Below are 12,363 nucleotides of genomic sequence, written 5' to 3' on the forward strand. Positions count from 1 at the left end.
CCTTCTTCCTCTCCCCATGCCAAACATTAAAGTGATGATTGATTAGACCCATGGGACTTTGAAAAGTCAGACCGAGTTCCATTTCCATTTCCTGTGTAAAATAGTGCTGCGCTTTGCAGATCTTAAGATTCGCACGTCTTTGTCTCGCTTAGTGCCGTGTGACCCGAGCCGGAGCGTTCACGTGATGAAGGTCGGAGGTCGAGGCTGTGTGAAGGAACAATTCTGTCAGCTTTTCCTGCAGATACGCTTATCAATCCCGGCACCTTGGGAAAGGTGCTTAATAGGGAAGGTTGACCTTCTCACACCAGGAATTTTAGAAACCTGAGGTTGATCATATTCTGGATTTGAGAAGAGATTTGACAAAGTAGTGGACAGTAAAAGTCCATTTCTGTAAAAGCAATGAAGAATCAAAACCATATTCTATATTTTTATTGTATTAAAAAAAACAAGGTTAACAAAATGCCACATTTAATCCAAACAAGTATCAAACCAAACTGCAGATATTTGATTAAAATCAATTATGCATTATAACCTATGAAAAATGTCTTACATCAAGGTTCAACAGGCATTCAAAAATAAATAAATAAATAAATAAATAAATACCGAAGTGAATCACTGTGTCCTTCTGATGCAAAACGTTCATCAAAATCAAAAATTTTTATAGCTGTATTTTACTGATTAGTGTGGTATTAAAACAAAATAACAACAAAAAAGAAGGTCATTCGGAATTAAGGATTTTTACTAAAGTCACAGAATAAAAAAGAGACCAAAACCCAGAGCTACAGAATTCTAAACATGACAAACAGTAATAAATTAATTAATAATAATATTTTTTCCAACAAAACAAACAATAAAAATTAACTGAAGAAAAGGCACAACAAACAACGCTAAAAATGATACACAACAACGTACAGAACTATAAACACAACAAAGCACAATTAGGATGTCAAACAAAACTAAAAACATCGAAAAAAAACAAACATTCCGTGCAAAATAAACACAACAAACTACAAGACTACATATAAACACTATATAGTTCAACACAATATAGCAAACAATAAACAGAACAATAATCATGACAAATAGAGCAAGTACAATAGATAAACTGAATAAACAAAAGATAAACAAAACAAACAAGATGATAAACACTACAGACACAATAAATGGAAGAAATAAAGGGAAGGATAAACATAATAAACTGAAAAATAAAAACAAACTGTAAACACAACAATAAACAGAGCTATAATTGACAAATAACAACAAACTTAACAATAAACAGAAAATATAAACACACACAAAAACCTAAATCGATAATCATAACAGTGACTAAAAAAAAATAAACAAACAAATAAATAAACAGAACAAACTGGAGAGTAAACAAAAAGTTAAAAAGAGCAACAAAAACGTGAATAAAAAAGGATAAACAGAACAACAACCACAGAAATAAGCACAGCAAATGACAATATTCAAAACAAACAGAACAACAAAAACATAGACAGGACAAACAAAACAACAAACACAAAGATAAACATGGCAAATTATAATAGGATAAACAGAACAATAAAGCAACAATAAAGACGACTAACACTGAAGACCCTAAACAATACAGACAAGCAACAGTCACACAAATTGAAAGGTGAAGATGACAAAATTCATTGTTTTATTTTCAAACAAAATCACAGCTAATAGCTTTCGGTTGTGTTCAGTTAGACATCTTCAATGTTATTTCCACAGAAATTCTCCATATTGGAACATCCACAGATAACGAGTCTGTTTTTATACCTCACGAGTGCCACAGTAATGTAATCCTGAGTGAAACACAACGTCGTCTCCTGTGGTACAATGGAGGAGTCTTCTGACTGTGTAAACTGCTTTCCCAGCTCATTGCTCACAGCGTATTTACTGTCCATGTCCTAAAACGATTCATACAATATTTACAGATGCGTTACGGCGCCATAAAGAGTCTTACGACACAATGGCACAAGGTTGTTTCATTTAGGTCTAACAACAGCATCGCTGTAAAGATAAAAGATCTTTGAAAACACAGGGAAAGTGTCCTTCAGAACATCCTCTACATCACCAGCTTGAATAACTTTTCAATTTCAGTGAGTCATGTATGAAAAATAAACATTATACAAGAGTTAGTTCCAGACTAATAATCTGATTGGTCGAGGGGCATTCCAAGAGTGCTTATATTTTAATGTAAACCATCTAACTCAGACGTTTCATTGTTTATAGCTCTGATGCGTACAATTCTGGGAAGAGTCCCATTGAAATGTTTACATTTTTTCATGAAAATACTGAAGCTTCTGACTCGAAAGCTTCTCACAAGACAGAAAGAAAAAAAAGGGAAGCCAGCGGAACTGTACAAATTACTCATTAACCAATGCTAATGCTAGTTCCACCTGTGGAGTAAATGCCTCATCTGGCCACATGGAGTGTCGAGAATTTCAGATTTCACTTCAGTATTCGTTTTTCGTTCTTCAAACATTCATAATTTGCTTAACCCTGTCATATTTACTGCTGGGAAATGTTTGGAATATATGCATAAGGCACATTTTTGAAGTGAAAAAAGAAGTTGCGTATTCGGAATATCCGGTAGCTCAGGAGAAAAAGAAGAGGTTTTCTCAGTATGTATTTTCAGTGATCAGGGATATGGAATGATTGAAGTCACAGCCCTGTTAAGAAAATTGCTAGGTTTTTGAAGTTCATTACAAACGAACAAACAAACAAAAAAAGTAAATAAATAAATAAATATTTTAAATGTATTTTATATTTATATTCATTTTTTTATATTTATATTTTATATTCATTTAAATGATTTTTTTTTTTCTCGATTTAAAAACTGTTTTTCTTCCCACACTGAAAAGCAGAGGTCATAGAAAAACACTTGTACCTAGCAAAAGCCTGATTGCACACAGTACTTGAGCAAAGAAGAGCATGCAGGTTCTGAAGTCCGGGGTTAACCCTTTAATCTCCTTACACTGACGTTTTCACTGACACTAATAGGAAATAGAGCATGCTTATGAAGTGCAGAGGGTTAGATAAGAGTCCCAGGGAGATCCGCCTCTTGTAGATTCAGGTAGTTTTCGCCTAAGATGAATAAATCTTGGAGTGTATAAAGGATAAAAAAAATTGAGATTTTCAAAGAGGCTTGTTACCACATAGAATAATCAGTCCTTGAGATAAATAGTCTCTATTGCAAGAACATGTGAGAGAAGGGCAGCTACTCAATAAGAGAAGACAGTAAAGTGCTGATATTAAAAAAATAATGCTCTTAGGAGGTGTCTCGCACACTTCATTCTAACCGAAACAGCCTGTGAGAGTTACGGGCCAAGGTCACCTGATAATTCAAACTTAATTGAAGCTAAGGGGAAAAAATTAAACAGGCTAAATTGCTCATATGAACGCCGTTGAAATCGAAATGTTTCCTTTCATCCACCGAGATAAACATGTACCCGGAACCTTCTAACCTCTCTGTTCCTGACAAGCACAGGCTTGCACTCATAGAGTAATGGAAATGGGGAAAAAAAGGAGGTCTGGCCCATTTCAGAGGAACTAGTGCAGGTGATAAGGGCTCAGCGTGAGCATTTATTGCCCCAGCAGATGGAAATTTCCGAACTGACGGATTAGCAAGTGGGAGATAAGAGACAGGTCCGAGAGCAAGATATCAGCATTCACATGGAACGCTTTCATTTTGCGATTCCTACTTCTGTGTTCGCTCTAGGAACTGGGTCAAAGTTTCTAGGTTGGGAAAGAGACTGGAAACAGGATAAGTACGGCTTGTTTTTCCTTTTCTTGACTCATTTCAATAAGAAAAAAATTATAAAATGGTACAAAAATAACATAGTATATGCTACACAGCACACTATCCTGTAGTTTCAATAAGTTATATACACAATTAGCTCTCAGAGAAGGATATATATTTATGAAAAAAAAGCAACATAATAGTATTTGCTGGATCATGTGCTAACAAAATGCAAATTCTCTCTTTAGTCCGCATTTTCTATCCCTGATTTTTTTTTTTTATTATTTATTCCAAATTCTCATGTTTAAAATTCTAGAAACTTCTACTCGAGAATAACTAGTGGTGTCACCTACACACAATCATTTGCATAACTTGATTGAAAAACCCAGAAAATTGATTTAAGCAGCTGCATAAACATAACCCACTGAGCTTCCTGAAAAATAATTTTAAGTTAAGTTTTACAGACCTCTTTAAAAAAAATCAATTTAAAGTTTAAAAAAAATAAATTGCAAAAAAAAAAGGGCTCTCTAATTTTTGGCAGTGGAGTATGGGAAAAAAAAAAACAAACAAAAACAACAGCGCTCCCATTTGTATGCCATCTGACAAGACATGAATAAAACATTCACCGTATTAATGTACCAGCGAGGTGTTCTGGAAAACGGTCTCTTCCGTATGGCAGGGATCAGAAGACGTAATCACGTTTCGTTGTGTAAATATTTAAACAAATTGAATTGCTGTCACGTATCTGTTCAGCCTGCATGCTAGGAAGGATGAAAGAAATATATAAACTGATCAGCCGTAACATTAAAAACAAATGGATGACAGTGATTATCTCATTATAGTGGCACCTGTCAATCAAAGGGGTGGGATATATAGATATATATATTAGACAGCGAGTGAACAGGCAAGTTGATGTGTTAGACGATGGGAAAATAGGCGTAAGGATTTGATCGATGGCTAGACGACTGAGTCGGTCCAATAGCAGTGGTTGGTTCCTACCAAAAATGGTGCAAGGAAGGACGACTGGTGAAACAGCGACTGGGTCATTGCCCGCCGGAGGCTCACTGATGTACATGGGGAGCGAAGGCTAGCACGTCTGTTTTGATCCCACAAAAGAGCTACTCTAGCACAAATTGATGAAAAGGTTAATGTTGGCTATTATTCACAGTGCTGCAGAGTGCTCAGAGCTCCCATGATGACCTCTGCCTACCACTGAAAGAACCTACAATAGAGATGGGACCAGTGGAAGAAGGTGGCATGGTCTGATGAGTCGCATTTCCTTTTACATCATGTGGACCTAGGGAAGATACACCGCATTAAGGATGCAAGCCGGTGGAGGCATCATGATGTTCTGGACAATCTTCTCGTGAGAAACTTTGAGGATGTTACTTTGACACGTAGCACTTACCTAAACGTTGATGCAGACCAAGTCAAGGCAGCGAGATTCCCTAATGGCATGAAGTGGCCTCCTTGAGCAGGTTAATGCTTACTGATACACTGCAGAAATTGTTCAGGAACGGCTTGAGGAACATGAAGAAGAGTTCAAGGCATTGACTTGGCTTCCAAAAACCTCTGTGGGATGTGCTGGATAAACAAGTCCGATCCATGGAGGCCCCACCTCTTAATTTACAAGACCTGGTGCCAGATACCAGAACACACTTGGAGGGGGAGAGGTCTTGTGGAGTCCATGGCTTGAAGGGTCAGAGCTGTTTTGTGGGGAACTGACACAATATCAGGCATGTTCTGGCTGATCAGTGTACACCGTGTGAAGAAGCATCTGCTAAGATGATAGTGATATAACACAGGCTTTAAGCATTTGCTTAGATATAACCCTTTCCCCAATGACTCACTTACCAAACAAAATAAATCCACAATAACAGCTGTTAACATCTAGCTCTATGACAGAATGTTATGCCTCACACACATTTGGGAATTGTTTAGACTCCCACTTTAGCTTGCAAAGAGAGCATGCCTGTGTTTTACGGGGGCTTTGCGCTCCAGGTGCTGCATTTCCATAGTAAAGTCACGAGCCTGTAAAAAGTGTTTTATCACGGCCAAATGATGTCATTACCCACCTTCTCCAAAATCCATCAATACCAGGCTTTATTTAAAAACAGTACGCTAAGTGGCCTGGAGGCTACAACAATGTCCTATAAAAGAGGAACAAACATCAATATGTCGAACAAACCCAACAGAAATATAATTTAGAACGTGGAGTAAAAGAAAATGGAAAACAGAGATCAAGGGATGAAAGGTATGTCTACATCGAACATAATGACCCGTATCTATCTAGTTTAAAGCAGATGAATCCATGTTTCAAATATCAAATGAAGCAATAAAACAAAAACAAAACAAAATGCCATTTTAAAAAGGGGGGAGAGGTAGATTAGGCCTAGCCTTGAAAGAGCTGTGCATGTGCTTTGAGTTTCAAACCTCATGACTGACTCTTTAAACCTCTAGTGCACTCTGAGACAAAATAAATAGCAATCCATAAAGGACAGCAGAGGAGAAAGGGAACATTGCATGTCTCAAGGACTGACTTGTTATAGGCGATATTAGAATAAAATTAAAGTGAGCTGCCCAGAAATTCACTTTAAGCATCTGCCCAAGCCAACTCTGAATACAGGGAACTTTCCCTACATGAATATTAATTGTAATTTTTGTATTTAGTCGCAGATTCTCTAATACAGTCCTGTGTATTTTTGGAAAAAGCATGGGTGTTTAATCTTATCCGGAAATGGCCAGCATAGGTGCGAGATTTATTCCAACCAATCACCTCGTGGTACTTCAAAAGCCAAGATCCACTAATTAAGCATGTGGATAAAATTGGACACTCCTGACTCGAAGGCATTGTGTAGACACCTAGAACATTCAGTCTATTTTAGAAAGATAAAGCGAGGCCACTTTGAAGATAGAAGGTCAGTTGCGGTCATGTTTGGAACTCTTAAGTCTTGAGAAACTCTTTATACTTGTGAAAAATGATAAATCTGAAAAAACACCTACGGATATTTTTTTGAGTGGTAAACATCCTACATCAGATGCTTTCCCTTTCAGATCAGTTTCCTGTCAAAAAGCTTGACCAGTTAACATCTAAAGATCTCTTGAGGAAACAATTTTCTAACATATGTGCACAAATCTGGGCTAGGAATGGAGTTGGGCTGGAAAAAAAAAAATTGCAATAGACAGATTTTATGTTTAGAGATGGTTCCATATAGAAAGTTCTAGAGAAACCAAGAACATCTAGGGTTGGTTGATTTTGTTGGTTTATGGCCTGTTGAAATCTACAACACTTACCTTTTCAGAAAAGGTTCTAAATAGAAGGCTAAAACCGTTAACCTCCAAAGAACCCTTGAGAACCCCTTTTATTCTTGTTAGCGTAGATATTAAAAACAGAAGCGTGACATTAGGCATTCTCATGAATATTATTTCATATCAATCTCTTATTTGTGCGAGATGAAACTCATCAACACACAGCGAAGCAAATGCTAAATCGTATTTAGTGCTCTCAGAAATAATGGAGCTTTAATTGTTCATTATCCAGTTGGGTAATATCACAATGAGCGCAAGGATATTTCAGATACTCGCCCACTCATTTAATGACAAATGATCTGTGACAAAATGGACAGGATTCAGATCAGGGCTTTTAAGGGGGCTATTACGCATTATGGTTATGAATAAAGATGTTTTAATAGAGCAGTTTTTAAGGGTTTTGTAAATCAGGACGAGACAAATTCAGTCGATAAAGACTCGTTAACGGCTAAGAAGGAACTCCGACGTGTTGAACAACACTTCTGGTCCGGGTTTTATCTCAAAATGCAGCAGCATTCAGTTAAAATTTAGCATCAAAGATAACGTTTCCGAAACAACCGACAACCGTTTCATGTTGAACCATTAATAATGAGTTCATTTGAAGTGATAATGTTTTGTCTTGTACTTGAACTTTGTTACCGCATTTAACTCGTGCCGCAGACAAAACAAATCCGCTTTGAAGTGGAAAATAAACACCTAAACAACACATTTCTCTGTCTAGTTATCTTTAAACATTCAGCATACAAGCATTTATTTATCCAATTAAACGATCGTTTAAACAATCCACAAGGATTTTTTTCCCCTCCCTTCAAAGTGTACACTTGGCTCTAGGCTTGAAATTGATTCTGACTCGGTTGTAAACTCGGCTCAAATAATCTGCCTAATTAATATAGACTTTAAAAAAAGTTCCATTTAGCACCTATTACGGTTTATTTGAAACTTAACAACAGACTTTTTAGCGCGGAGGCTAAGAAACCGTTAAACTATCGTATGAAATGTTCTCTTGAATCCGTAGGGAACCATTCAGCTTTGTGCTAGAAAAGGATTCCGTCTGGGCTGTAAGCCTGGATAAAATTGTCCACTAAAGAGAAAAAGAAAAGGTTTTATCTAGTACCCTTAAGAGTTTTATTTGGACCTTGAAAAGAGAGTGTCTTCCTGATATTACACCTCTTTAGGAACCTTTGCCTATACAAAAGAACCCCCAAAGGAACACTTTTTCTTTTCTTTTTTTACAAGTCAGTAACATTAATACTGACTTTAAATTCTGGGCACAGTTTGACAAATCCACCTTTAACCTAATCTTCATGAGAGAGGAGTCCACGCACGTCTTAATTGGTTGTCAGTGACATGACTAGCGGCTTTTTGTCTTTAAGAAAGAGAATAAATATGAGCAGGTGGGGAAAGAAATGTTTATAGCTAACAAAATCTATAAAGCTAATGTTTATAGGTATTAGTTTATAGCATATACCTTATGAGTGTAAAAAAAAAAAAAAGAAATCTTTGAGCTACTGAGCTTCCGTGAGATCAATAAATTGTAAAACAAAAATGAACTACAGCCAGTTTTTCTCATACTTTGATCTGTTCCCTGCTCCAGTGTTTTGCTTTAAATCTGCTCAGTACTTTGCTTGATCAGCACTCGAACCACAGCTCACCACCCCTGACATCAAGGATTAATGATTATTGCCATTATCAGTAGTAGGGTTGTGGTCGTTTGGTTCCAGTGTCAACATACAGAACGAGCTCTTCTAACAGAAACGCACCGCACACGCTCGTCTCCTGAGCCAACACAATCTTTAAGGCGTTCATTTCCTGTAATCTTCTGAACAAACAGCATATTTCATGCGCTGTGTAACCAGCGATCAAATGTCAAAACGTCCTCAGGGCCAAACCTAAGGGGTGTCTGGAATGCCTGGATGTTCGCTCTTACACCATATATACAACAATCCTATGGAACCTCTGCATACGAATGCCCTCCCTTAAGATTTTTCGCCTTAAGCATTCAAATTTTCATCGGCATACGGAGCATTTTTGGCGTACGAACCGGACGCCGGCTAAGTTGTGTGTACGTCCGGGAGCCGTTCAAATCTTGTTAGCGTCAGTGGAAAGCCAAGCCAAAGTGAGTTTACGAATTTTTTTTCCAGTCAGTGAAAGCTGTTTGGAAAGAGTCAACCCACGATACCAGCACTGCCTTCAGCGTGCGTTCAAAAGCTAGGTGATTTTTCGGGCGTTTTTTTGTTGACAGACCAGTGGCGTGGCTCGTCTGTTCTATGTTTAGCCCAAGCTTGGTGGCACGACTTCCTGTGAGGACCCTTGACATGGAATGCTTGGCTCGGGTCAGTTCTTTGTAAGCAGCCGTACAGTTTACATACGCTTCATACTGGTCATATTTTTGGGCGGCTGAAACGGATTATCTGCATGTACATTATTTCTTTGGTTCGCAATACAAATTTTCACCTCCAGAATGAACTCAATTCGTATGTCACTGTATCATCTAAATACCAGGATGCTCCTCGATCTCCCGACGGCAAGGAAAAAAACCCCACAAAACGGTCTCTGTCGAGAAAGTCAATACGCCGTGATCAAGCCAGACCTCTGAGAATGTAATCACCTAATGCGAAGAGCAAACAGCCCAGCATTTATAGCATGAGAATAAGTGAAGAAATAAATAACAGACACCGAAGTGGACTGTGTTGCATATCGGGGTCACAGAACAGACGAGACATTCAGAGCTGAGTGTGCTTCCATGTGGGAGTGTGAGCAAAGCCTGCTCCTTTTCTCCCTCTGACTCACAGGCGCAGACGTCGCAGCGAGCCAGGAAAAAAAATGGCTGTCTGTTTGGAGGTTATCAAAGCTCTTTTCATTTGCCTGTTAAATAATGAATACACGCTGATACTTAATCTGTCAATTCCCACAGATCCATTATTCATAAGAACAAACAATGTCTGAGGCGGATGCCCACCTGCCCAGCAGGGATTCAATTCAATGGCACACATTTTACCCCACACACACACACACACCTACTGTGGATATTTTAGGAAGCTGCAGTTCATATGCACAGAACATGAGCTGTATATTATTATATATGTATATATATTTGATATTTGTTTCCTAAACCCAGAAAAATGCTGAAAATTTATGTAGCACCACAGCAGTTCTGGAGAAACAGCTCGCTCGTAACTACGGAGCTTGCTTAATGCGCATAAACGGATTAATCTGGCATTGATGATGCTGAAGTTTCTCAGTAATGAAGCGAAGGAGGCTGGGGTGTGAGTGAAGGAGGGAAGTCAGTAAAAACGATTCAAAAGTATTTAAAAATGAATGTGGTATAATAAGAGTAAGGTTTTTTTAAGGAACATCACAACAGTTGTGTTTATCTACTGTGTGTGTGTGTGTGTGAGGTTTCTGCAGGTAGATTACAAGAGATTGTGGAAACACAAAGCTCGATCTTATTGAACTGTTTTATGTAAAATACGGCACACAAAAGAGTGACGATGGAGGAGCTGGAATTAGTGATTTGCCTGAAACGTCGGTCAATAGTAATACTACTGATGAAAGTGTGTGTGTGTGTGTGTGTATCAGTGGTTACTGCATTCTTGTTCCCAAAGATGTAACAAGCAATTGACAGCAAACTTTAGCAGATGGGCCATGTTCTTCAGCTCACTATCTACATACCCCACCCCCAGTACCCCAATATTCCAAAAACTCCAGCTCCAATGCCACCCCTCACCCCTAACATACATGACCTCAAAAATAACCAAGATATTTTTTAAAAAGCTAAAAAAAAAAAAACATCTTTTTTTTTTTTTTCCCGAATCAGCAAGTCCGTTGGTGTTATTTTGGTGTTGTTAAAAAGAAATTGTGTGGAAAAAGCATCTAATTATATTATAATTTTGTTTGAAGTTTATATTATAATTTTGTTTGAAGAAAAAAATAATTATCCACCATATAACTAACAATATAAATAGTATACTTGGAATACGATGGAAAAGAAATAAAATCAATATTTGGAATAAAAAAATAAAACATTTTTGTGACTAAAGTTGCTGATCTCACAAAAAATAATCATGGTAATAATTATGAAGTTAATCATTTTTAAATATTATATAACATAAAAACAGCTTAATCCAAACATAATTTATTTATCTTTCTATTATCAGTTTATCATGACGTAACCCCAGTAACTACATTAAAATTAATATGAATTTAAAAAAGTAAGAAGTTTAAATCTGAACCCTGAGAGTTAAGATCACCAAAGTTACATTTATGTAAGACATAAAAATGACAAAAAAAATAAATCACAAGGCGAGCTTTGAAAAAATCCCCTCCATGTACACTTAGATATTTTTCTTTAGCTGGAGGCATGTGCCTTGTATTCATTTCTCACGATCTCGTATGCTGTAGCTTGACCATTGACCCCTGACCCTGAAGCATTGTGCAGGCTGGGAGCTCAGGCTGGTACACAGAAGCGAGAACAGCACGAGTTACACCACATATGTGTCAGGAGGGGAGAACAGTATGGGCGTGAGCTCCCTGCGATATTGTTTTGGCTTCAGCTCAACACCTCCGATGTCTTTTGGCACACAAACAGAGCGAGACTCCTGTGACATATTGGCCGGGCCACCAACAGACTCTGGATTCTAGATGTTTCCTTTGTGGTTCTATAGACGGATTTGGCTTAGAACGGCGTCTCACCATCTGAATAAAAAGTCATAACTGTGTATGCTGGATTTGAAATGTTATGGAAGGCAAGAATAGAAAAGAGAACAGAATGTACTTTTCTTCCACGATGAGTTTATGAGTCCTCTCATCGAAGAGCACGCAATTTTCGTTCACATTGATTCGCAATCAAAGGACAAATAACCCACCCCGTCGCTGTTCCCTGTCTTCCCCGGTTAAGCTGTAGCCTCGTTGTTCCATTAACATGTATCGACCGATGAATTAAAATATCACAAATCAAATCTCCAGACCTCCTTCCCTGCTACGCTAAACCTCCCGAACACTGAATCAATAAGAAATAAATCCTGGACTGCCGCCGTTCCACTCAACAAGGTGAAATACGTGCGTCACTCAGAGTGATGAATTTGTTTACTGCTCCAGTAGCCTGATGCTAATATAAAGCGTAGTGTTTTAATGCTAGAACTTTGCAGTCTGAGCGTTCCTCCGCGGTGTGTGTCAGAGCCGTCATGCCGGATGGAGTGAAGCGGTTGAGTGATATGGCGCTCGGCTTCAGATCGCTGACTCTGAGATTTCGCCGCGGTCTGAACGTGACAGGTGGCCGACGCCAAGCTGCCGGCGCACTGACGGGG

This window comes from Hemibagrus wyckioides, linkage group LG09 (assembly GCF_019097595.1).
Source record: "Hemibagrus wyckioides isolate EC202008001 linkage group LG09, SWU_Hwy_1.0, whole genome shotgun sequence".
NCBI lineage: Eukaryota > Metazoa > Chordata > Actinopteri > Siluriformes > Bagridae > Hemibagrus > Hemibagrus wyckioides.